At 41.9% G+C, this 24,613-nt stretch overlaps 1 long non-coding RNA gene across 2 annotated transcripts in view; it reads right to left on the bottom strand.

The window, feature by feature from the left end:
• Nucleotides 1–24,613, bottom strand: part of LOC109496678 — an 87,896-nt gene that overhangs the window by 6,524 nt on the left and 56,759 nt on the right. Inside the window, exons 2-3 of one of the 2 annotated variants that reach the window (XR_002740351.2) lie at nucleotides 13,063–13,215; nucleotides 4,906–5,155 (exon numbers count right to left, since the gene is read on the bottom strand). This is a non-coding gene — a long non-coding RNA (uncharacterized LOC109496678). Of the gene's footprint in view, nucleotides 1–4,905; nucleotides 5,156–9,610; nucleotides 9,817–13,062; nucleotides 13,216–24,613 lie in introns of those variants that run through there. The other variant, XR_006593909.1, reaches the window with a different exon arrangement.

Genomic DNA, 24,613 nt, shown 5'->3' with positions numbered 1-24,613 from the left:
TATAAGTCAAAGGTTAATAGAACTAAAAAAAAAAAAAAATCCGTCTACAATCACTAAGGGAGATGTAACACATCTGGCTCAGAAAGCACTCTCTGAAGAGCTGAAAATTAATAAGGAAACACCAACTCTACAGGTAACACAATAGCACTAAATTCATTTCTTTCAATAATCACTGAATGTAAATGGACTAAATGTTCCAATCAAAAGACAGAGATTATCAGAATGGTTAAAAATAAAGATTCATTTATATGTTGCCTATAAGAGACTCATTTGAGACCTAAAGTCACCTGCAGATTAAATGTGAGGGGCTGCAGAACGATCTGTCATACTAACGGAGGTCAAAAGAAAGCTGGAGTAGCCATACTTATATCAGACAAACTAGATTTTAAAACAAAGGCTGTAATAAGACATCAAGAAGAGCATCATAGGGGCGCCTGGGTGGCGCAGTCGGTTAAGCGTCCGACTTCAGCCAGGTCACAATCTCGCGGTCCGTGAGTTTGAGCCCCGCGTCAGGCTCTGGGCTGATGGCTCAGAGCCTGGAGCCTGTTTCCGATTCTGTGTCTCCCTCTCTCTCTGCCCCTCCCCCGTTCATGCTCTGTCTCTCTCTGTCCCAAAAATAAATAAAACGTTGAAGAAGAGCATCATGTCATAATTAAAGGCTCTATCACTCAAGAAGATCTAACAATTGTAAATACTTATGCCCCAACTAAGGATATAAATGCTATGAACATAATTAACAAGTTTGATGTAATTCCTATTTAGAACTCCAACCTACAATATTACTTTTGTTTCTCTTCAAATGTATGTGCAACATAGATTTTCAAACATTCAACTTATAGGAGGCACAAATATTACAGAATCTAAGTCCTACAGATAACAAAGGAGCAAATATAAAATATCTATGTCATAGGGACTGTGTTCTCTGACAAGAGTATAATAAAATTAGAACTCAAGAAAATAGGATAGCCATGGCCCCAAATTCATTCAGAAATTGTAAAACATTCTTCTGGTAGCATTTAGCAAAAAAGAAAGCAAAAGAATTTTTTTAAAAATAACTGACCCGCGGGGCGCCTGGGTGGCGCAGTCGGTTGAGCGTCCGACTTCGGCCAGGTCACGATCTCACGGTCTGTGAGTTCGAGCCCCGCGTCAGGCTCTGGGCTGATGGCTCAGAGCCTGGAGCCTGTTTCCGATTCTGTGTCTCCCTCTCTCTCTGCCCCTCACCCGTTCATGCTCTGTCTCTCTCTGTCCCAAAAATAAATAAACGTTGAAAATAAATAAATAAATAAATAAATAAATAAATAAATAAATAAATAAATAACTGACCCAAGGGGTGCCCAGGTGGCTCAGTCAGTTGAGCTTCCAACTTCGGCTCATGTCATGATCTCATGGCTCATGGGTTCGAGCCCTGCATCAGGCTCTGTGCTGACAGCTCGGAGCCTGGAGCCTGCTTTGGATTCTGTGTCTCCCTCTCTCTCTTCTCTCCCACTCACACTCTGTCTCCCTCGCTCAAAAATAAACAAAAAAAAGAAAAACAGAAAGAACTGACCCAAAACCCCAGATGTGTAACAGAGTAAAAGCTCTCCTTGAAGGAAAATGTATTACCTTAAAAACATATATGAAGGAAGAGAAAAATTAAAAACCAAAGAGCTACATGTTCACCTCAAAAACCTGAAAAAGAATAACAGAGAAAATCAAGCAGGTGGAAGGAAACAATAAACATACGAGCAAAACTTAAGCAAAGTTTTTTAATAAACAAATACAATGAGGATCAACCCAGTCTAACTCCAGCCCCTTAAGAAGCTAATAAAACAGACAAACTTAGGGCCAAATTTGTAAGAGAAGAATTTCGTGATAAATGTGATTAATGAATGATTGGCCAACAGGTGAGCTGACTTTCATGATAGTAAGGAATGAAATGGAATTACATAGGTGAAGAATTGGTCCAATGCTTGCAATTCAGTCAGAACCCAGTAAGTATCATTTCCTCTTCTTACAATAAACTAATAAATGAATTAAAATGAAGTGTTAATGGATAATGACAGTTCACTGCAGTGCTTTTGAAATGCAAAGGGTTTATTAAAGGACAAATCTTAGAATCCCAATATATAAAATGATAATAGTATAAGGACTCTGAATAAATGTAGTGGTAGAGGAAACCCCTTTATCATTGTCCCACTAGCCATTTAAACACTTACTGAGAATCCCTGGAACGCTGAGACCCCAGTTGCAAAACCGATAATTGATGGCCTAAACTATCTTTAGAGGGCCCACTGTGCTGAAATCACCCTGTTCTGCAGGGCCTTCGTGTGTGACTACAAGGAGTGATTCATATGAAGATATAAAGGAGACCATTTGCAGGACCTGTCCTTAGACCGCATGAGCCTTCTGGTTTCGCTAAAAGTAGGGAGGCATCTTCTCTCTCATCCTTCTCAAAGCAGAACACAAGCCTGGGCCACATCTACCATCATTAGTGTCTGTTAGAGATTTTGGTTTCAAGTAAGAGAAAACTCTCGCCAACAGCCATTGAAATCACTGACTGGAAGAATATTTGGTAATTCACCATGTACATGGAAGAGATGGACAATGGTGCACAGGGAAAGACAGGAATCAGGACAGTTCCAGCTTTTGGAGAGTAGAAATCAAAGAGAATTTATTCACACAATTCCCGCAATGAGATGAATCAACTCCAACACCCATCCTTTGTGTGTTGCTATTTGAAATGTATTTTCCAGGAGAGAGACTTCAGTGGGCCCAGCATCATGACAAACTGACCTTTCTACCATGTGACCATTGCTATGATCTTTGATACTCAACTCTCTGCAGCTTTCTAGAATCGAGTCCATGTTCCAAGTCTAGTTCACAGCTTCCTGCTAAGTCTGTAAGCCTCTGATATTCCTTAGACGAATTCTCCCATTGTTAGGATAACTATAGTTAGGGCTTGTTGCTTACAAACAAAATCCTGACTAATAGAAAGGGGCTTTGTTCAAAATCTTGTGAATAGTTAATGTCCATATCTTTGAGAGATTGGGGACATCATGACATTGGCGCAAGAGGCTAGAATCGTATCAGTATCTTATGGTTTAAAGCTAAAAATAGTAGAGGTTATGGACTTAACCTGACTAAAAACCTCTAAGTGTAAGAAACCTTTCGCAAAACCCAAGAGCAAAGCTGTAATTTCTGTTATTGGCTTCTTTTATATGTGTGTACCCGACTCCGTCTTCTGAGTGAATTGTTTTCATTGATTACAATTGTCTTCTTCTTGCCTCTAATTATAAAATCTTAAAATCAAAGCAGAGGGGCCTGCAATAAACCCTTTTTCCTGCCAAAGTGAGTTTTTCAAAACAACAGACAAAACAGAACTCAATTTGATCATCCCAGGAGAATGGAACTTGGAAATCCTTTGCCAAAAATATTTTCAGAGCAAGCCTTCAATCAGAAGGTGCCTTTTATCTTTGGAGACATCAGTAAGCTGACCTTAAGAAAATGTAGCTATGCTCTCTCTAGCCTTAAATGTGTGGGAACCAGACGTATGTCTCCATATGCCGGAATTTTTATTACAGAACTAACCCAAACCCCTCAAAGAGAATCATAAATTCACAGTAACATGTCCATTGAGACTTTTGCCCAGTGAACGTGTGGGAAAATACAAATATTGTTGAGGCCAGTGTTTGCCAAACAACATTCAAGAGACCATTAGTGACCCAGTCAAGGGCCTCAGTGGCTTTTTCCTCAGTCTGTCCTTGAATTTCAACAGTTACTGAACCAACTCTACATATAGAAAGTTAGCCCCAAGAGAGTCACTTCCTGAGAAAGAACAGAGCCCCACAAATCTAGAAGGTATCTATCTTAAGAGAAATAATTAAAACCATGACCTTGGGGAATAGAAAAAAAAAAGACTGCACTATCTTTGGAAATCATATGGATTCATCCATAAGGCACTTTACCCTAAAATACATGCCAGGAAGTGGCCGTCTGATAAATAGCACTGAGGTTCTGGCCAATAAACGTATGAAAAATTACTCAACATCATAAGTCTTCAGGGAAATGCAAATTAAAATCACAGTGGTATAGCACTACACCCACCAGAATGGCTAAAGTTAAAAAAGATTAACCATACCACACATTGCAGAGCATGGAGGAACTGGAACTTTCAAATGGAAAGTGCACATGGAAAGTTACATTGCCTTAACAATTTCAGAAAACTGTTTGGTATTATCCACTAAAGCTCAACATACAACACACTCTGTGGTCTGCAGTTTTAGGTATATTTTCAACAAATTCATTTACCCAAGAAGAAACATGAATGAGAATGTCTTTAGCAACATGATTTGTAATGGCCATAACATAATCTGAAAATCATCAAATGCCCATCAACTCTAAAGGATAAATGAATCTATGCAATTGATACTATACAGCAATGTAAATGAACAAGCTACAAAGACATACATGAAATTTAGGATCCTCATATTGAGTTAGGGAGGACACATGAAATAATATGATATTTTCTTCATTTATTCAAAGTCAAAAACCAGGTATGATGACCATGGTGTTAGAAGTCAGTATGGCAATTACCTCTAGAGAGGAAAGAAGGGTATTGATTAGAAAGGGCCAGATGGAAATCTTCTGGGCTGTCCAGTGTTCTAAATCCTTGATCAGTCATAGTTAAATGAATGCCCTGTGATTACTTACTAAGCTGTACCTTTAGGGGTTGGCCACTTTCCTGTACACAGACACTCCAAAATAAAAAGTTCTTTAAAAATTAGTACTGGAATCCACTGGTGTAAATATATTTCCAGGCTTCAACTGGAAGAGAGCCACAGTGGTTGAACTTTACAGTCAGCCCTGGATTTACTGCTTGCTAGCCTCAGTTTTCTCAAATGTAAGAATAGGCCTAAGAATTCCTACCTCAGAACAGTGCCTTGGGCTTTCAAATGTGCTGTTTCCTCTGCCTGTTATCCATTTTCTGGCTCCTTCCTCTGATACCTTTACCCCAGATAATTCCTACTTGTCTTTAAGATGCAAGTGTTGTTGTCCATTGCTTTAGTAGGGCAGTAATCTCTGTACATTGATGATACCATCGATGATGTCTGTCCTTCCCATGTCACAGTGGATATTGTCAGAGTACCTGGTTCCACACAACAGGTGGTGATTCACACTGACCAAAAAGAAAAGGAATTGTTACAAGACTAATAAGAAGCTCAGGCATCACTGGAAGGCCGGTGAATTTGGCATAAAGGAAGTGGAAAGAAACAAATAAATAAATAAAACTAGCTAAAATTATGTTCCTGAGAGATTTTGATGAGGACAATGTTAACACCATCACAACCACCACCAGAGAAATAAAGTGCCCTGTCTCTTCCTTGAGGCAGAACCTATTCAAATTCTAGCAAGGTGTTGTCTGCTTGGCAAAACTTGGGTGACATGCCTGTAACGTAGCTGCAAGTGGTGCTGGGAAAAAATACCCAGCATTTTTAGCTTTTATAGTTAGAGGTCTTTGCTCCATCCACACTGATAAGGCATTTCTTCATGTAGAAAGAAAGTCAAATGCTGAGTGGCCAAAATGAATTGCACAAGTTAAACACACTGTGTTTCTTTGTTTAATTTTCTTCCTTACCCAAAAGGCACCAATATCTCTAAGGCCAGGAACCATATCCAACTTGTGTATCATTTCGTCTTTGCACTCAGCACAATGCCTAACACAGAGTAGGTCCTGAGTAAACTTTGTTGAACAAATCAGTAACTAATTTAATAGTTATAAAACATTTAACATAGTACCTAGCACACAGTATATGCAATATACATAAGAGAAAGCAATGTATCTTTTGAAGATAAGGACCACTTCTCATTCTGTTTTGTGTCCCTATAAATATATCAATTAGTATGTGTTCAATATTTGCTGAATGGATAACTAAATCAATGAATTCATGAATATGTGTCAATGTCACTCATCTCTCAGAGTACATCCAAGGTGCTGCTTAAAACAAAGACTAATTAGGTGCTCAAAGGTTGAGCAATGACACACCGAGGCAGCCATGTCCTAGATGGGAGAGATAAGATGATGGTCTACTTATCATCAGTCACCACAAGTCCATTGAAATTCATATGCATGCATACAATCTAACAGTATAAGTGCTTCTTTTCCCTTCTTCATCTATTTCCCCAGGCTCATATTGCTTCCCTTACTTCCAACTGCTTAAACATGTAGGGACAGGGTGACTCTTACTATAAAATCGTCAGATAAAGTCTTGATCCCTCTGCTAAGAATCCAACTGATAGAATATCAAAATCCCATGTCCCATATTGCCTCTTGGGATTTTATGGCTAATCAAAATGGCAGCATGAGTTCTGGTTTCTGGCAAAGAGTATTGGTTAGTCTATCCCAGTTGGTTAAAACTGGAACTGTAATATTTTTTCAGTTGGGAGTACCCTCAATGCTATCACCAAATCCCAAAGTTTGTCCTAACAGCATATCTTCAGGTACAGCCTTCATCACTGATCTAGAAACAGATTTGATGCTGAGAAAAAGAAATTCTGTAAGACCTGGGTGGGTCCATGATTATGTGTAGTCCCATCAGAATGCAGCCTGATACAATCATTTGTCTGGAGCTAGAACATGAATCAAAGAAAAGCCAACTGAAACTATTATCAGATTGTTTCAACTGGCAATTCGGCTAAATGAGGAGGCGAGGAGGACCTGAAAACTCCAGGTCGCTATATATATTTGCAAAAGGAGAAAGGAGAAAAGAGAGAGGAGAGAGGAGAGAGGAGAGAGGAGAGAGGAGAGAGGAGAGAGGAGAGAGGAGAGAGGAGAGAGGAGAGAGGAGAGAGGAGAGGAGAGGAGAGGAGAGGAGAGGAGAGGAGAGGAGAGGAGAGGAGAGGAGAAAGGGGAAGGAAGGAAGGAAGGAAGGAAGGAAGGAAGGAAGGAAGGAAGGAAGGAAGGAAGGAAGGAAGGAAGGAAGAAAATTTGAAGGATGGTAATTTTTTCTCCAAATTTAAAATAGTTTTGAAGTTGTTTTTAATGTATAAGGCTAAGTCATAAATTCAAAGAATAGGTAACTATGATTGATTACTGCATCTGGAATATTTGTTCACATCTTGAAATACCAGCCAACTTTGCATGATTACCAGTAGATGGCAGCATTACCTCCACCATTTTGATCTTCAACTGCCAACTCCGAGGTTATCAGCGTTTGAAAGTTAACAATCACAGATTGCAGACCAGCTGCCCAATTTGTTGGCTGTTGTAAACTTTCTTTTATGATACACTCCTCCTTTAAAAGAGATATATTTAGCCAATATATCCTTTAAATGTGTGCATGGAACTAAAGATGCATGAGCAGTGTGCTAGCTTGCTTTTATTTTCCTTTTTTCTTTCCTTCCATTGATTTTCCTTCCAAAGATTTCCAGGCAAGTCTTTGCATGTCTAATTGTATGGAGACAATTAACTGTTCTATAAAATGTTGCTTCCTCCTATCTTGTATATGCACCCACTTACATACAACTTTACTCACCAACTACCAAAGCCCTGCCAATGGAAGCAGAAAAAAATGGGGGGGGGGGCAGTATTTTAAATAGATTGTGGTTCCGATCCTGGCTGGATCACTTAACTTCACTGAACCACATTTTGCTGTTGTTCTGTTTTGTTTTGCTTTTGTGTATGAAGATGAAATTACTAGAGCTAGTAATACCTGCCTAACAGAACTATTGTCATAAGTATCTACAATAACTGAATTCAGTAAATGTTTACTGAGCCCTTACAACAAGGAATTAGTAATACATTAGTTTTATCCTCAAGAAGATCACAGTCTACAGTGTGCTGTCCAATATAGTATCCACTAACCATGTGCAACTATTTACATTTAAATTCAGTAAAATTAAGTAAAATTAAAAATTCAGTTCCTCGAGGGCACCAGCCACATTTCAAGTGCTTGACAGCCATATGTGACTAGTAATTACCATACCGTATAACACAGGTGTAGAACATGTCCATCACTGCAGAAACTTCTATCGGACCACAGTGGTCTGGAAGGCTAACCAGACTCATAGAAGTTAATAATCATTTTAAAAAGCACTATCCGTATCAATATGCAAAACAGGAAGGTGAAACATGGAAGTGATGAGGTCTTTCCAGTGGTGTCAAAGAAGATGGAATGATAGAGAGAGACAGAGACAGAGACAGAGATAGAGGTAGAGATAGAGATTCTTTTAATGTAAGCCTTTACACAAGAGATAATACTCCACGAGTAGTCTGAGGGGTATCAAGATGCTTTCAGGAAGACTCGAAGGGAGGAGGAAAAGTCCTTGAAGAGGCATATCATGTACAAAAGCACCAAGGAAGACAAAAAAGCCACAAGTGTGCCCAGGGAATTCAAGGTACACTGTATTGTAGAAGGATAAAGACTGAGGGCCAAGGAGGGTGAAATAGAAGGAGACGGGGCTAAGGAGGGAAAATCCACCCCTAAGTGAGTGTTTTTAGTGAACACTTCGCATGGCTTAGGTTTCCTTCCCCCAGTGTAAGAGGATGAACAGCGACCCTTGTTTTTACATCTGAGCTCAGGGAGAGACAGCCAAGAAAGAAGGAGAGGTTCCTGACTGATTCTTTCCACCGCTGCATCCGAGTGGAAAATGAAACTAACTCCTCTTCCAGTCCTGTACAGCCCCTCCCAGAACAAGGCTGCTTCCCTCACACATTCCTCAGCCTGTGAGAACATCCTACCAACCATGTCACCAGTAACACCGCTGCCCGCATCAGCCGTTGTGGAGGTGCATTGAGCCCAAATGACTGCGGAATGCCTTCCACCAAGGTTAAAACATATTCAGGCCTCTCATGAGTCCTGAGCTTTGAACCGATGTCCAACTTTTTGTGGTTACAGTTCATAGTCGGCTGGCCAAATGTGACTTCCTGGTTTTAGGATAAAAGACTTGGGGTGGAAGAGGGGAGAAGACTAAAAAATTCTACTTGACATCAAATGGCTCTTGCAGCATAGAACTTGAATGAGCAACGCGCAGCTGAGTCCTAATCGTGCTGATTACATTTCTGAATTTATACACACTGAAAATTTCAGAAGAAGGAGGTTTGGTGGCAATATGTTTGGGGTTCCTCTAGCCTCTAGACACTTGGGAAAGACTTGGAAGTGTATGCTGATTTGCAGCACACAGCTGGGAGTAACGGGCTGTGATGGGGGAGGAGGAGACAGAAAAGGAAAAAGAAAAAGCCCTGTTGTAATAGATGTTCCAAAAAACACAGAGATGAGGTGGGGCTGGTGGGGGAGGGTTGGCTGAACCCTTCATACGGTTTTATTTAAGTTTGAATAGAGATAATCAACTCTGCTGTTTATTTCCATACCAAATTCTCGGGGGCCAGAACTCTGTCACATTCCTAACGCAGATAATTTTAGCAGCAATCTTTCTGGAATAGAAAATGTGCCAAAGACACTTCCTGCTAAGGAGTTTCCAGGAGAATCCAGAAGAGCCTATCCTGCACTCCTAGAAGCAAGACAACAGCTTTTCTTCTCCTTCCTGGGTGGCCAATTATTCCTGTGACAACACCTCATACTTTTCACGTGATGGCGTTTGACAAAGAAGAACCCAAGCCAGGATAAGCGCTCACCCAGTTGACACTCAATCTCTGTCTCTTTATCATCCCAGGTTGAACGTTGGGGGAGGGGAGCTGGCGTAAGAGATCAACTCTAAAACCATGTTTTCATGGTGATGAAGCAATCCGCGTGGTTTTTAAAAGCAGAGTGTGTTGGGATTAGCCAATATGCTGGAGAGGACCAGTTTGGCAACTTTGACGCCTTACTTCTCTCTGTCTCAATTTCCTCATCCATAACATCTAAAATCTCATACTGTTGACCTCACAGTGTCCATTTTGAAATTCTGTGAGCTATGGTGTCTGTCATTATGGAGTCATACACAGACTGATTAGCATATTTCAGAGCCTAAAGGGATGTTTGCTGTCATCAGGGAATTGATTTTCAGTTTTCTTAAGAACAAATGGCATATCCAGCCCCCATTTTTTTTTAATTGTGCAAAGAACACTTAACATGAGATCTACCTTCGTCACGGATTTTAAAGTGTACAGTATTGTCAGTTAACACAATGCAAGTCTCTAGAACTTAATCATCTTGCATAAGTGAAAGTTTAAAACAGTTGAAGAGCAGCTCTCCATTTCCCCTCCCCCGGCCCTTGGAAAGAACAATTCCACTCTCTGCATTTCACTACTTTGTATTCCTTGGATAAATAGTATCATGCAATATTGGTCCTGTGATGTGCTTACTTCACTTAGCACAATGTCCTCAAAGTTCAGCCACACTGTTGCATATGAAAGGATATCCTTTTTTAAGGGTGTATAATATTTCTGTGTGTGTGTGTGTGTGTGTGTGTGTGTGTGTGTGTGTTTATAATATACATATTTAAAATAATAGCCTTCCCAGCAGGAATGAGGTGATGTCTCACTGTGGCTTTGCTTTGCATTTTCCTAATGCTTGGTAATGTTGAACACCTTTCCTTTTGCTTCTTGGCCATTTGTAGGTCTTCTTTGGAGAAGTGTCTCTTCACTTCTTTTGCTCATCTTTTAATCAGCATATTTGTTTTCTCCGTAATGAGTTGAGATCTTTATATATTTTGGATATTAACTCCTTTTCGGATCTATGGTTTGCTAATATTTTCTCCCTTCTACAGGTTGCTTTTTCACTTTAATTGTTTCCATCAAGGCCTTTTGTTTGATCTACTCTCACTTGTCTATTTGTGCTTTTGTGGCCTGTGTTTTTGGTGTCATGGCCAAAACACCATTGCCAAGATCAGTTTCATGAAGCTTTTCCCGTATGTTTTCTTCTAGTCGTTTTAGAGTTTCAAGTCCTATGTTTAAATCTGTAAGCCTTTTGGAGTTGGCTTTTGTCTGTTGTGTAAGATAAGGATCCAATTTTTCTTATTTTGCAAATGGATATCCAGTTTTTCCACTGCCATTGGAGGAAGATATCCAGGTCCAAATGTAAGCTTAGTACATGGAAACTTTAAGGGAGGGAAAGTCTCTCCTCATTGACAACAACTTCAAGGCTGAAAACTTCGGCCTGTAACTTCCCCTTATTAGCCTAGAATCATTCATCAAAAATTTTCTTAAACTTATTTTCAAATTGTTACCACCTCAGGGGATCATTTCATACCTGTGTTATGTGGCAGGGAATACAGCACTTTCTTTCATTGAAATTAGAGTGGTCTTCTTCGGTTATGATGGGTCTCCCCTCAACAGAGGATAGACTTAAGGCCTCGGGAAAAGCGTTACATGTTCACCCTGGCGTTGGCTTTGCTGTCCTCACAGCCCACACTTTGAATTTGGAAATGATACAACTGTTACGTTATTTTTATTCTTTCCTTATATGGAAGGCTCCTACCCAGTTCCTTGTTTACTTTTCTTTCTCTTCCTCTTTTCCAGAGCAACACCTATTCTGTGAGAAAATTTTTTCTCCAGCTTAGAAACTGGAAGGAAGTTATGCAGGAGGCAATGACTAGTTCAGAGCAGAAGAGCTACCCTCAGAACTTAGGTGTGGATGTGGTCATTCCTGCCAACCTGCCCTGGCTGTGTTTGGTTGTACTAGGCCCAAAACCCCTACAAAAACACCTACCTATGCCAAACAGAGGAAAAGAAAGAAAATCTGTTAAGAAACTGAGTCTCCTTCCCTTTGCACTAAATTTAACAAGGAAACTTGACCATTTAGTTACCACCCCCAAAGTCAATTGTGAGGGTAACAAAGGATTGTCATAACATTCTTAAGAAATATGTGAGGGCGCCTGGGTGGCTCAGTCAGTTAAGTGTCTGATTCTTAATATCGGCTCAAGTCATGACCTCACACTTTGTGAGTTCAAGCCTGGCATCAGGCTCTGTGCTGACAGCACAGAGGCTGCTTAGTATTCTCTTTCTCCCCTTCTCTCTCTGCCCCTCCCCCAGTCATGCTCATGCTCTCTCTCTCAAAATAAGTATATAAACATAAAAAAAGAAATATTTGAGATATTCTCTGAGCTTGACGTGGGGAATATTCACGCTTAGAGCAGCGATCTCAAATTCAAATGCCCATAGGAGTCTGGCATATAATGTAAAGGAGGGAAGCAAGAGAATATAAGACATAATTTTACATAATTCTGTTTTAATTCTTAATTCTACTGTTGACTATAAGTGTGTTGATTAAAGGCCATTGCCACTAGCTCTAAGTGTTGAATAGTAGGGAGTGGTGGGGACTGTGGAAAACTAAAGACGTCATGCATGATTAAACAGAGTGGTCCCAGGTACCTTGGCCACTCAGCTGGTTAAGTGTCCAACTGTTGATTTCGGCTCAGGTCATAATCTCACAGTTTGTGGGTTTGAGCCCTGCATCAGGCTCTGTGCTTTTATCACGAAGATATTCTCTCTCTCTTAAATAAATAAACATTAAAATAAATAAACAAAAATAAAGAGAGTGGTCCCTGCTCATCTCCAGCTGATTGTTAGCTGATTAATTTTTCAGGAGAAGCCAGAGATTTCTAAGTTTTGAATATTGTCAAGTAAACTAAACAATGCAACTGTAAGTCATTATATTGGTTACCCTTATGCAAAAAGTACAAGTTGAACGTTGGGGTGCTGGTAATGTTCTATTTCTTGATGTTGCTGCTAATTACATAGGCGTGTTCTTTATGAACATTCATCTAGCTGGGCACTTAAATGTGTACTTTTCTGTATATATTATACTTTAATGAAACGTTTTTAAATGTGTTGGCAGGTAGTTGAGTTTTTAGAAGAATTTTAAAACATTATCTGGGCCAACATCATGTAGGCCTAATAACGCCCATCTGTGGGTTGAATTAAGCCCTCAAGGTCACTCTTTATAAACTTTAATTTAGAAAACTTCGAAGGGGAAAAAGAATTCTGACTTTTCTAGCACTTATTCAAAGGCTGGGGAGGAAGGGAAAGGCTAGACATGGCTATGAGTTTCCATGAGGCACAAATAGATTTCCAGGGCACAGTACTGTGGTCTGAGTATACACAGGGAACAGTCCAGATCATCAAGGTCATGACCTTCTCATCCTCACCTGTGACAGCCTGTCTTCGTTTGACTTGCTTGTTGGTTCCCCTGGTCCACCATTTTTGGGGCCTGCATTCTAGCTTCACTGAGTCTCCCCTCGTGGAAATTCAGGTCTCATGTTTCCTCTTGTTAGGATGAAACCAGCACACTGCAACCTAAGCTTTAGGAAAAAATGAAGGTAATATGAGAGAGTAGAAAATAGACAAGCATTGAAGTCAGACAAAACAGCGTTCACATATGGCCCTGACACAAACTAGCTGAGGATTTGGCCAAGTTACTTACCCACCTTGAACTTGTGTTTTCTCATTTAAGCAACCCTGACATGAATACCTCTTCCCTAAAGGTGAGAAATGTATAAATAAGTGCCTAGGAGGGCATTGTCTTTCAAACTTTAATGTGCATGGAATGTTGCCCAGGAATCTTTTGAAAATGTGGATTGTGATTGAGTAGAGTTATGGCAGGATCTGAAATTATACATTCCTAACCAGCTCCCAACTACACCAGTGCGACCAGTGCCAGAACCACGCTTTGCGAAGCTAGACTGCAGAGTGCTTGATCACAGTACTTAGTGGGTACTAATTCCCCACTACCACCCTCCATAAAAATATACACTCCCAATGAGAACTTTGAAATGGAAAGTTGGAGGCGCTATTGACACTGACTTTGTTTGCTTTGCATGTGATTCCAGTAAGTTCTGAGGACCCAGTTTCCTTCATAATGCTGACAGCAAACTCGCAGTTTCCTCCATGATGACTTTCACAGGGAGACAATGGGAATCCTTTCAACTGAAAGCAATGGTCAACAGGGTTGCTGAATTAGGAAAGGAGACCAGAAGAGTTAAATGTGCTCCTCCTTAGGAGATTTCTCTTTGTTTCTTCAAGATGACTTCCAAACTCACTGGTTTGTTTTTTCATCTGAATGCTTTATTCCATGAATAGCCTAACAATATAAATGTGTTTCAAGTACATGAATAAACAACATAATAATAAAAAGCACATGACTTTCCCAAGAATTTATCCCTGCAGTTCTGAGTTAACCAAAAGACAGCAACTTTCACTTTGGGGGACGGGAATGAGGACAAGTTTCAAATGTGCTTAAGAGACTCAGAGAGGAGAGGAAACAGAAGGTAAGGAAAGAAATATTGGCATGCACTACTCGCGTGTTCCCCAGAACTGTTTGGGACAATTGGAGAGGAAAAGGGAAGCTATTACAGAAGAGATTAAAGTGGCAAGAAAACACACATCTGGTTTAGTACTGGTTTAAAGAAGACCTTTTCCCCAGGAATATGAGAGAGAGCATGAGCTTTGGAATCAAGCAGAATCTGGAACAAACAGGCATCGTCCCTTTTCATACTGGACAAGATTGGCCACTCACCTGAGTCTAAGTTTCTTCATCTGTAACATAGGGGGACTAAATACCTACCCTAGTGGATTGTTCTAGTAAGATACCAAAAATCACCCATGAGAAGTACCTCACTCAGTGGCCACTTAGCTTAACATATGCTCACTAGGTGGGTGTTTCCCACCTTCCTTCCCTAGGGGACTGAGGCTGTTGATCACAGAAAGAACACCATAGCCTAATTCCCCTGACCCATCTGAGTCATCAGGACATTTCTTTTGATAGGCAGATAATCTACACCAAGGTGGAAGACTTGTTACACATTCATGAGATGTGTTCCCATCAGCACTGCCATCAGTTTTGCTCAATACCTACTATGGTCCCCATGGCCAAGTAGCCGATCATTCAAACCCATGTTCATTTAGCCCCATTTCACCTAGCCCTTACCTACACCCCACCCCACATGCCTCTGACACTGTCAGGATGCCATCAAAAAGCCCTAGGTTTGAATTGATGGTTTCTTATTCACTAGCTGTGTGAACTTTGACACATCACTTAACTCTGTTAAGTCTCCATTTCTCCATCTGTAAAAACAAAGAGACAGAGTATAAAACGAGGCATCAGTGCAGCACCTGACACACTGAAGGCACTCTGCCATGTTAGTTCTGCTTGTTGGTGGTGTTCTTCTTTACAGTGGGCTTTGCCCCTGTTCATAGGTAAGGAAATCGGCATTCTAGGTGAATGAGTGATAAGGCCAAGCTTTGAAATTTGCCATTTCCATGGAGGAACAGGAGGCCCCAAAATGCAGAATAAAAGGTGTCCAAGACCATAACAAATTTTTAAATCAGCTGGCTCAAAGTCCATGGTCTTTGCACATCAACATACTGCTAAGCACCAAGGAAGGTACAGAAAAGATTAAGACACAGATGCTGCCTTAAAGGTGCTTTTAGGATTCTGGGTATCAGTCCCATATGGAGCAGAGAGCTGAGAATGACAACAGCAATATCCTGCTTGGTTGACCAAATGTCAGTGTTGATGGAAACTTTTCTCTCCTGTCAGTTTTCCCTCTATCCAAGGACTTCCAAGTACCTCTACCTACAAACCCACAGACTTGTTCTGTTTTAGTAATTAGTTTCTCTCTCCAAATGAAAGATAAGAAAATCTTCTGAAAAAAGGAAGATAAAACCCCATAAATACTACGGGTAATTCAATGAACTAATTGATATTACTCGGTTATCACATCTGTTCAACTGATGTCCCTCTTCATGTTCTGGATATTTATCGAGTACCTGGATTTGGGCTTCCCACCTTCTATTTCAGAGTCTTAGAAATTCAAGACCCTCATCTAGTATACTTCTGGCCCATTGTTTCCCCAACCTAGTTCTGGGTGTCCCCTGATTTCAGGTTTGCCTGCCTTTGGGTTTTGACTCATCACATGATTCCTTGAAACTTGCCTATTTCCCCAGAACCTGCCCTTCAACCTGCATTCACAATTCATTGCAATAGAAACTCTGTATCTTTTTTAAGGCTCTTTGCCTCGATTAAAATTTATCTCTGACTAAGAAAACTGCTGTAGTGATTCTGTGTGCTTATAGTCTGACTTTTCTACCATTTAATGAGAAAGTACTGTACTAAGTGAAAGGGATATAATATTAGGTAAAACAGAAGCACAAAGATTAATGCTTTTGTTTTGTAGTGGGTAACACAGACCCATGGCTTGAACTTTCTCTCACTTTTCTTTTTCAGCAACTTCCTCTTATTCCCGATCTCCCAATGATGGAATATCTTAGGAACCCGTTGAAACTCTTCTTTCCTCCGTCTGTATTTACTCCCTAGGTGATTTCAACCAGTCTTACTTTTAACTACCGCTGTCCACTGCATCTCCCAAATACATATCTCCACCCCAGACCTTCCCTTGTACTCTGGTCTTCCACATCCACCCACCACTTGAGCCTCTAAGAGGCACCATACACTGAGCAGGTCCAACCCAGAATCTCCCAGTCTTCTCTGTCCTACCCTTCTGTTCTTCCTAACACAACATAGTTTTTCTTATGTGCTGTACCCAATGTGTTAGCAAATCTTTCAGCTTCTATCTTCAACATATGTCTGGAATCCAAACCCACCTAGTAGCCACCTTCAGTTCCTGCCAAGACTGTTACAAGAGTTTTAATATTGGTCTTCTCTTTCCGCTCCTGACAGTCCTTTCTCAACAGGGCAGCCAGAGGGAGCCTAGTAAGTCAGAGCATGGCACTTCTCTGGTTGCCCATTGGTCTCAGTGTAAAAGATCACATCCTTACAGTGGACTGCATGCCCTATGTGATCTGACCTCTCCTAAACTCGTCTTATTCCCCCCTCCTCCTTTCCCACTTATCCCTGGCACGCTGGCCCTGTAGCTGTCCCCGAACATACGAAATAGTATATTCCAACCAAAGACATTTCCCCCAGCTATCTGCACAGATCATCCCCCATTTCCTTCACGTGTCTGCTTGCATGTTCACACTACAATAAGCCTTCGTCTGGTCACCGTATCTACAATGGCACCCACATTCCTTAGCCCCTATCATCACTATCTAGCCTTTATTTGCTTGGTCTCTTCTGGTACTTGTCATTAGCAGCCTCACCAAACACTGGTAGACTTATTTTTCATTTACCTTCCCAAACTGACTTGATTCTCACACAGTCCACAAGCACTGACACTTTGTTTTGTCATTGTGTCCCCAGTCCCCCGATAGTTCCTGGCACATAGTCAATACTTAATAAATATTTGCTGAGTGAATGAACATTATAAATATCCTGGCTCATTTTCTCTGGGAGTCTTGGTAGACCATGAGTCATGCATAGGACTCGTATTACGAGACATGCCTTTTTAAAAAAATATCTGTGTTGTCTCCAAAGGACTTAGCAACCTAGAAACCTACCTAGGACCCTGTCTTCCTGCTGGGCCAGGCCCATCTCAAAGCCTCCTTTCAGGACTAGCTCTTTAAAATGCCTATGTTTTCACAACGTTCATATTGCATTATTCTGAATTATTTCAGCTGCAAGCTACAGAAATCCAATTCAAACAGGCATAAGGTTAAGAAAGAAAAGACAGGGATTTATTGGTTAATAGAATTGAAAGTTACAGTTCAAGTGCAGTTGGAAAAAGGTGCTGGAGAGAGTTTGTCAGGGATGCACTTCTTTGCTTCTGTCAGCTTTGTTTTCCTCTTTGGTATGATTCAGACTGATGTTTTCCCAAGTAGGAATAAGGGTGACCACCAACACCCCTAAGCTTACATTCTACCAAGTTAGCAACCTCACTGTCAGATGTAACCTTAGATGGGGTCAGTTCTACCCACAGCAAATTGTCTAGGAGCGATCGAAGTGGTTTTTTCAGGAAAAGTCAGCCTGCTGAAGCTAAAGGAACAAAAATGGTTACTGAGCAGATGAAAAGAGTTGATGTCCACTACATCGGGCTTGCTTCTTTGTATCTTCAAGACCTCATGGGGAACCATACTTGAACTAAATATGCAGTAAATGTTTGATAAGAGTGACAGACTCATCCCAAAGCCACAGCTCAACATAGAGCTGTGACATGACTTTAAGTATTTTACATCCCGGAAAAATTTGAACTTTGTTTCAGAGTCTCAGATTCCATTTTCGAACAAGTCCCCTCTATCCCGGTCTCCTTCCTCTCATGGAGTCTGCCAAAATCTTGCTGCATTAGCTATTTATTGCTGTGTAACAAATCAACCCAGTACTGAGCCTCCTTAAGACAACTGGATTTATTATCTCATAATTGCTGTGAGTGAAAACCTGGGTCCTCTGGCTACAGTAAAAGTATCAGCCAAACCTGTAGACGTGTCAAAGCACAGCTGGGAAACATCTACTTCCAAGATTGTTTACATGGTTTTTTGCAGAATTCAGTACTTACTGTCTTTTGGACTGAGGATCTTTGTTCCCCATGAGCCAGTGACTGGAGGCCTCCATTGGTTCCTTGCCATTTGGGTCTCTCTATGGAGCTACTCACAATATGGCAACTGGTTTCCTCAGTGCGAGATGGCAAGAGCAAGTGTCAGCAAGACGAAAGTCATAGTCTTTTGTAGCCCTGTCTCAGATGTGACATTCCCTCATCACTTTTGCCCTATTCTGCTCACTGGAGTGAACTGTTAGGTCTAGCCCACACTCAAGGGGAGGGAATTACATATGGGTACAAATAGGAGGAATGTTTCTTGATGGCAGAAAGCTGTCAAAAATGCAGGACACTTTGGTGTCACCTGGAGGTAGCCCCGGCAGATTGTCATGTGGTGACAATTCCAACAATGATGGACCGACTACCTGGCACCTCACTTTGACACGGTTCTGAGGCCTCATGGACTCAGTGGTAAAGAGTGCCATAATCGATTAGTGATGTCTGCCATGGGTGAGACATGGAAGAATGGCAACATGGGTCCACATATTGTCGAGCCCCATTCAAACGGCATTTTCCCAGGCCTAATAGACATAACAACTTCTCTTTGGCACTAATCAGAGGAAATGATGAGCTGGCTAAAGATCACATATCTGATAGCTGAGGCTGCATGTGCTGTGATCCAATGGCACAGCTTGAGTTACTGTTAACAACTGATGCCTTGTCTTCCTGGCTTGTTTTTAACATATGCCCAAATCCATATTGAACCATTCTGTACATTTGCATCCAGTTTCCCACTACAAACACACTTAAGAAACGGAGCAAGGCGTACTCGTTCCGTTTTTTTGATTTGGTTTCAAAGGTTGTATGAGGAGCTTGGCCTGGTTGCTGAAATTGGTCCCAGCATTCCAAACTGGTGTCATGATGGCAGATAATCAAGTCTCCCCTCTCTCAGAACTAGTAACTGTAAAGGCTGGGCCTGTGGTAAAGCAGCGGAGAGAATGGTATTGCATTTCACATGGTACTTTTCTCTTCCTCAAAAGAACTAGCAACGTCCTTGGTAAAGGGCAAAAACAATAAATAAAATAAAAGAAATCTGATTAAAAACATGTTTGTAAACACTTGCTTCCTTTTTCACTGAAGCAAGAAGAAAGAGCTGGCTTCCTTTGACTTTACCCCAGAATAAACGTGCTTGGAATTGCATAGTAAATAGGGTAAAAAGAGCGAGTGTCTCTCGCCTTAAAATATTAAATGATGTTCCAGAGATGAAAATGCTGATTTAGTCACTAAATGTTATGGCAACAGTGTTGTGTTTCAAACTTCTTTAGAAGATCAGTTATTTAAAGTTAGTATTGTAGATTCCTTCCTTCTTTCCTTCCTTCCTTCCTTCCTTCCTTTCTTTCTTTCCTTCTTTCTTTTTTTCTTTCTTTTTACCCAATTGTATTCAACACTTGGGAGTTGACAGTGGAGTTTACAAAATGCAAAACAAAAGATCAAGAGCAAAATAGGTTATGAAAATGCTTTATTTTGGAGTTTATTTTTGTCCCTTCTCTTTGGATTGCTTTGTTTGCCATGAGGGGACCAGGGCTACCCTGAGATTGAAATTTGCTCAGAGAATGAAATCTCCACTCCCAAACTCCTAAAAGGCACTCCGGGGAAACCAGTCTTCCCAGGGTTCACATGTGAGTGTGGCCACATGTCAAACTCAATCTGTTACAGGGTATACAACCCCTGAAATCAGCATCTCAGGAAATGTAGCCTACATCCTGTGGCCATCTGGAGCCTGCTTTGCCGAGCCGTCTATTTTTCACCAGAGGAGTAGCAGAAAGGGTTAATCAATCACTGTGCCAGTTCAAACACAAAGCCTCCCTCCCCACTCCCTGCACCTCTCGCTCAACCCCAGAGCTGGCCGAGCAAGGCCCCACATCAAAGCCGGAAACTCAAAGCAAATGTGCCAAAAGGCCAAATGGAAGTGGCAGAATTGGAGAAGGCTTTATTAAGTGTCACTTCTTAATACAGCCCCCAAACAGGCAGAGGTGACGAGACCGGCAGGCCCAAAGGAGAATTTAAGCACTCCACGCTGGGTGGAGAGTAGGGCTCCCCGTTGAGATTTCCAGTCTCCCCTGAAAGTTGTTTCTTTAAAAACTCACCTTGATAATGCGGCAAGACCACATGACAAAAGCGCCGTGTCCCCTGGGACGCCATAAGGAGCCAAGCCCTGTGCTGTTCCGTGGACTTCCACGAAAAGGTGCAGACGGTCTGCCTGCTGTTCCTTCTCAAACATTTCTTTGAAATGGACACAGATGGCAATTCCTTCACCCTTGTGTAAGCTCTCCGAGACAGTGAGGCTGACGTAGTTCTGTTACCTTTCTTGACCGGGCTCCTTGCCCCTTAGTTAGAACATGTTCACTATCCTTCAGGGTAACAAATGTGTAGAGTTCAGTCTTGCTGTTTCCCCATATCATGCAAATGGCAGCTTCACAGTTGGATGTGGGCTTGAGTGAAAATCATAGCTGTGCCACATACCAGTTGTATAGCCGTGTACCTGCTGGGCTCAGTTTTCCAGGTCTCCACTCTGTCTTCTATAAAATGGGGATAAATCAGCATTCCTTGGGGGAATTTGAGTTGCTGAGAAATTAATGAGAAAGTGCGTATGCAGACTCAGGACAGTGCTGGCCACATAATTAGCAGTCCATATATGCGCTTTGCTACTGTCGTTGGTCATATATCCATTCAACAAACATCCTCCAAAAGCCCTCTCTGTGTTAGGCACTGTCCTAGGTGCCGTGGGCAGTGATGAACAAACTAGGCGAGGTCTTCGTCTCCATGGAGTGTATGATCTCGTCAGAGGAAATAGAATATAAAAAAGCACATGAATGAAGGGACAAGAACAAGTAGAGGCTAATGTGATAGAGAAAGGCCTCTAGCGGTTGGGACATTGACACTAGGAGCTCTGGAAAGTTCCTCTAAAGATGAAAGGACTAACCCAAGACCTAAGTAACAGGAGATGCCAGGCATGTGAGGATCTTGGGACAGAGCCTTCCGGGCAGAGGGGACACGTGCAAAGGCCATGAGTCAGGACTGAGCTTGGCATTTAATTTGTGGACAGAAAGAAGACTGATGTTCTCAGAGCACAGGGAGAAGGGTGCACGGAAGAATGGAGAGAGCAGGGCATGGCGGTGGCCTTACTTCTGGGCAGGTGCTAAGTTTTCAAGTGACTCGAGGAGTAATGTTGCTTCCTGCTCCCCCCACTGCATTCTCAAGTCTGCCAACCCGTGGCACAGGACAAGGGCAGAGTTCCTTCATCCCTCTGCGGCCTCAAAGCCCCCCTCTGGCATTCATATAGACACAGATTGTTTCCAAGAGAAATGCAGAACCTCAGAGCCAAGCAGCTTTGAAATCTCTGGAGGGAAGTTCACACACATGCCAAAGAAGGCAAAGTACAAACATGTCCTTTTTTTTTCCCCCTCTCCCAGAAGTAAAATGGACATTGTAAATGTTAGAATCCACAGTGACTGAAATCATAATTTCATTCTGTTTGGTTTTTCATGCTTTGTACAAAGGGCTGAACGTCTGATTATGATCTGCATGTCTTTTTTTGTGAGGTTCCATGTGCTGTGACTGACAGAACACGCCAGGAGGAATGGCGTTCCGTGATGCGTTTGCTTCTCAGTTCGGCACTTTAATCGCTGTGTGACCCTAGTTAATTTACTCGTCCTCTCTGAGCAGTGCCTCCCTTTCTTCATCTGTGAAATAGAGATTATAATATTTTTTCAAAGAGAGAGAGAAAGAGCGTGAGTAGGGGTGGGGCAGCGGGAGAGGGAGAAAGAGAATCTTACGCAGGCTCCGTGCCCAGTGCAGAATCCAACTTAGGGCTCAGTCTCACAACCGTGAGATCACGACCTGACCTGGACAGAGACTGATGCTCAAATGCCTGAGCCACCCAGGCGCTCCAAGAGATTACGATATCTGTGCTCTAAGAATTACGTTAGGATTAGTAGGAGAAACACCTAAGAGGATCCTGACAGCAAGAAGGGATACTCGGTGAGGAGGCACTTCCGAGGAACTAATAGCAGTACAAGTCCCTAGCTCGGGGCACAGCGAAGAGCTGCCCGTGGCCCAAGTCCAGACTGCTGTCTGCTTTTATAAATAAAGTTTTATTGGAATGCAGCCTCACGTACTTGTGAATCCTTGGTGACTGCTTTCCCTCTACGCAGCTGAGTTCAGTAGTTGAGATGGAGGCTATGGGGCCCACAAAGTCTGACCCTCTGGCCCTTCACAGAAACAATTTGCCAGTCTTTGCTCTTGACTCCAAATGTCAGTGCCCTTTCCAGGCTTTGAAGATGCTTGAAACTTCGTTCCATGTCACAAAATTGTCTTGTGTGCCCATTTTGACTCGCTCATAGCAGGCGATTAGTACCTAGTGATCCAATTGAATTAAATATGCATGTCCACACGCATGCACGCACACATATACACCTACTTATATTTCTTGTTGCTCAGCCTTTTGTTCTTGCCAGAGAGCCCTTCCCTCTGTTGCACATTCATTTTTTTCAAACCGTTTTTGGCTCCTTTATCGGTGCGTGGCTGACAGATGTTATAGGTTTGCAGACACCCAAATAACCTTTGCCCTTTGCAGGATCTAATGTTCATGGATTGAGCAGACCCTGCTGACCAGCGGACGATTGAGCGTCATATTTTAACTCTCTCCGCCCCACCACCCCCAAATGTCAAACATTGGAAGTGGCTACTGAGACCTTCTAAATGCCCCCAGGCAAGAATTGCAAAGAATAGACCAGACAGTAGGGGTTGGGCTGTGGGATCCTAATCAGAGCGGCTTGGACCAGAATATCCGATAGAGTGCCTGCCGTCACTCACCCGCTCCTCCTTCTGACTTCATATCCTGACACTCTAGCCCGAACCCACTGGCCTCCTTCCAGTTCCTCAGTCGCCCCCAGTCACCTGCTCTAGCTGTTCTCTTTCAAGAGTATCCTTACCTTAGGGAACCTTCCCTCATAAACCCCCTGCGTGAGTCCTGCCCTGACCACCACATGGAATACTAAAACCCACCACCCCTATGAACATTCCTGCTGGATCTCCCATGCCTGTTTTTAATTCTTCCACAGCACTTATGACCTTCTACCAAACACTGTTACATGTTTATTATGCTCATTGTTTCTCATCTGTCCTCTCCATTATATGTAAGTTTCACAAGGGCAGGGATAGTGAAGTGCTTTGTTCGTTGATATCTTCCAATCCAGCCCAGGACTTGCATGTTTATGTATGTATGAAACACACTGTACTTATTTTGTGCCTGACACTGTTCTAGCCTCTTTAAAAATATCTACTTACATAATGGTAGGTACTCGATACGTAATCATAAAATGGGTGCATAAAGGGAGACAACAAGGGTGTGGTTGTGGAATCACACTGAGTGGTGTCCCATCCCTCACTCTGACACATTCCTGCTGTGTGACCTTGGGAAAGTCACTTAAACTCTCTGAACGTCTGCTCATTTTCCACTAAGAAAATAGAAGTGAGAATTCTCATTCATAGAGTTGATGGGAGGGTTAAAGAAGACCTTGTTGAGAAGGTCCCAGCGCGCAGTGGTTGGCTCAATCGGTTGAGCATCCAGCTTCGGCTTATATCATGATCTCATGGGTCATGAGTTTGAGTCCCACACTGTCAGCACAGAGCCCACTTCAGATCCTCTGTCTCCCTCACTCCGTGCCTCCCCCACTCACCCTGTCAAAAACAAGTAAAACATTTTTTTAAAAGACATTATCAAAAACGTCTTGGTATGGTCTGCTGCATAGAGAAAGAGTTAACAGTACGAGCACCATGATGGTGAATGTGCAGTGTGACTAAGTAGGATCTCCAAAGTGCCAGGCTGGACACAATGCATTTCTATCACCATCCTTCTTTCTTTAAAGAGCAAAAAGGCTTATGAGGGTCACCTGTAAATGTCAGTTCTTCAAGCCAAATTAAGGAAGAAATCGGAAAACATTTGGGGGGCACAGTTCCCTTGAACTTAATGGGAACTATTTCAAAAACTTCAGTTCTAGTGCCTTTTTTTCATTGTGGTAAGAACACTTAACATGAGATCTAGCCTCTTAACAAATTTAAGTGTGTAATACAACTATTAACTATAGGCACGATGTTGCACAGCACATCTCTAGAACTTAGCGCTCTTGCATAACTGAAACTTTCTACCCGTTGAAAAGTAATTCCCCATTTCGTCCTCCCCACAGTCCCTGGAGACCACCATTCCAGTCTCTGCTTCTAAGAGTTTGGCAATTTTCAACACATTATATAAGTATTTGTATTTGAGATG

The sequence above is a fragment of the Felis catus genome, chromosome A2, assembly GCF_018350175.1.
Source record: "Felis catus isolate Fca126 chromosome A2, F.catus_Fca126_mat1.0, whole genome shotgun sequence".
Classification (NCBI taxonomy): domain Eukaryota; kingdom Metazoa; phylum Chordata; class Mammalia; order Carnivora; family Felidae; genus Felis; species Felis catus.
This window is presented reverse-complemented; position numbering and strand designations above follow the sequence as displayed.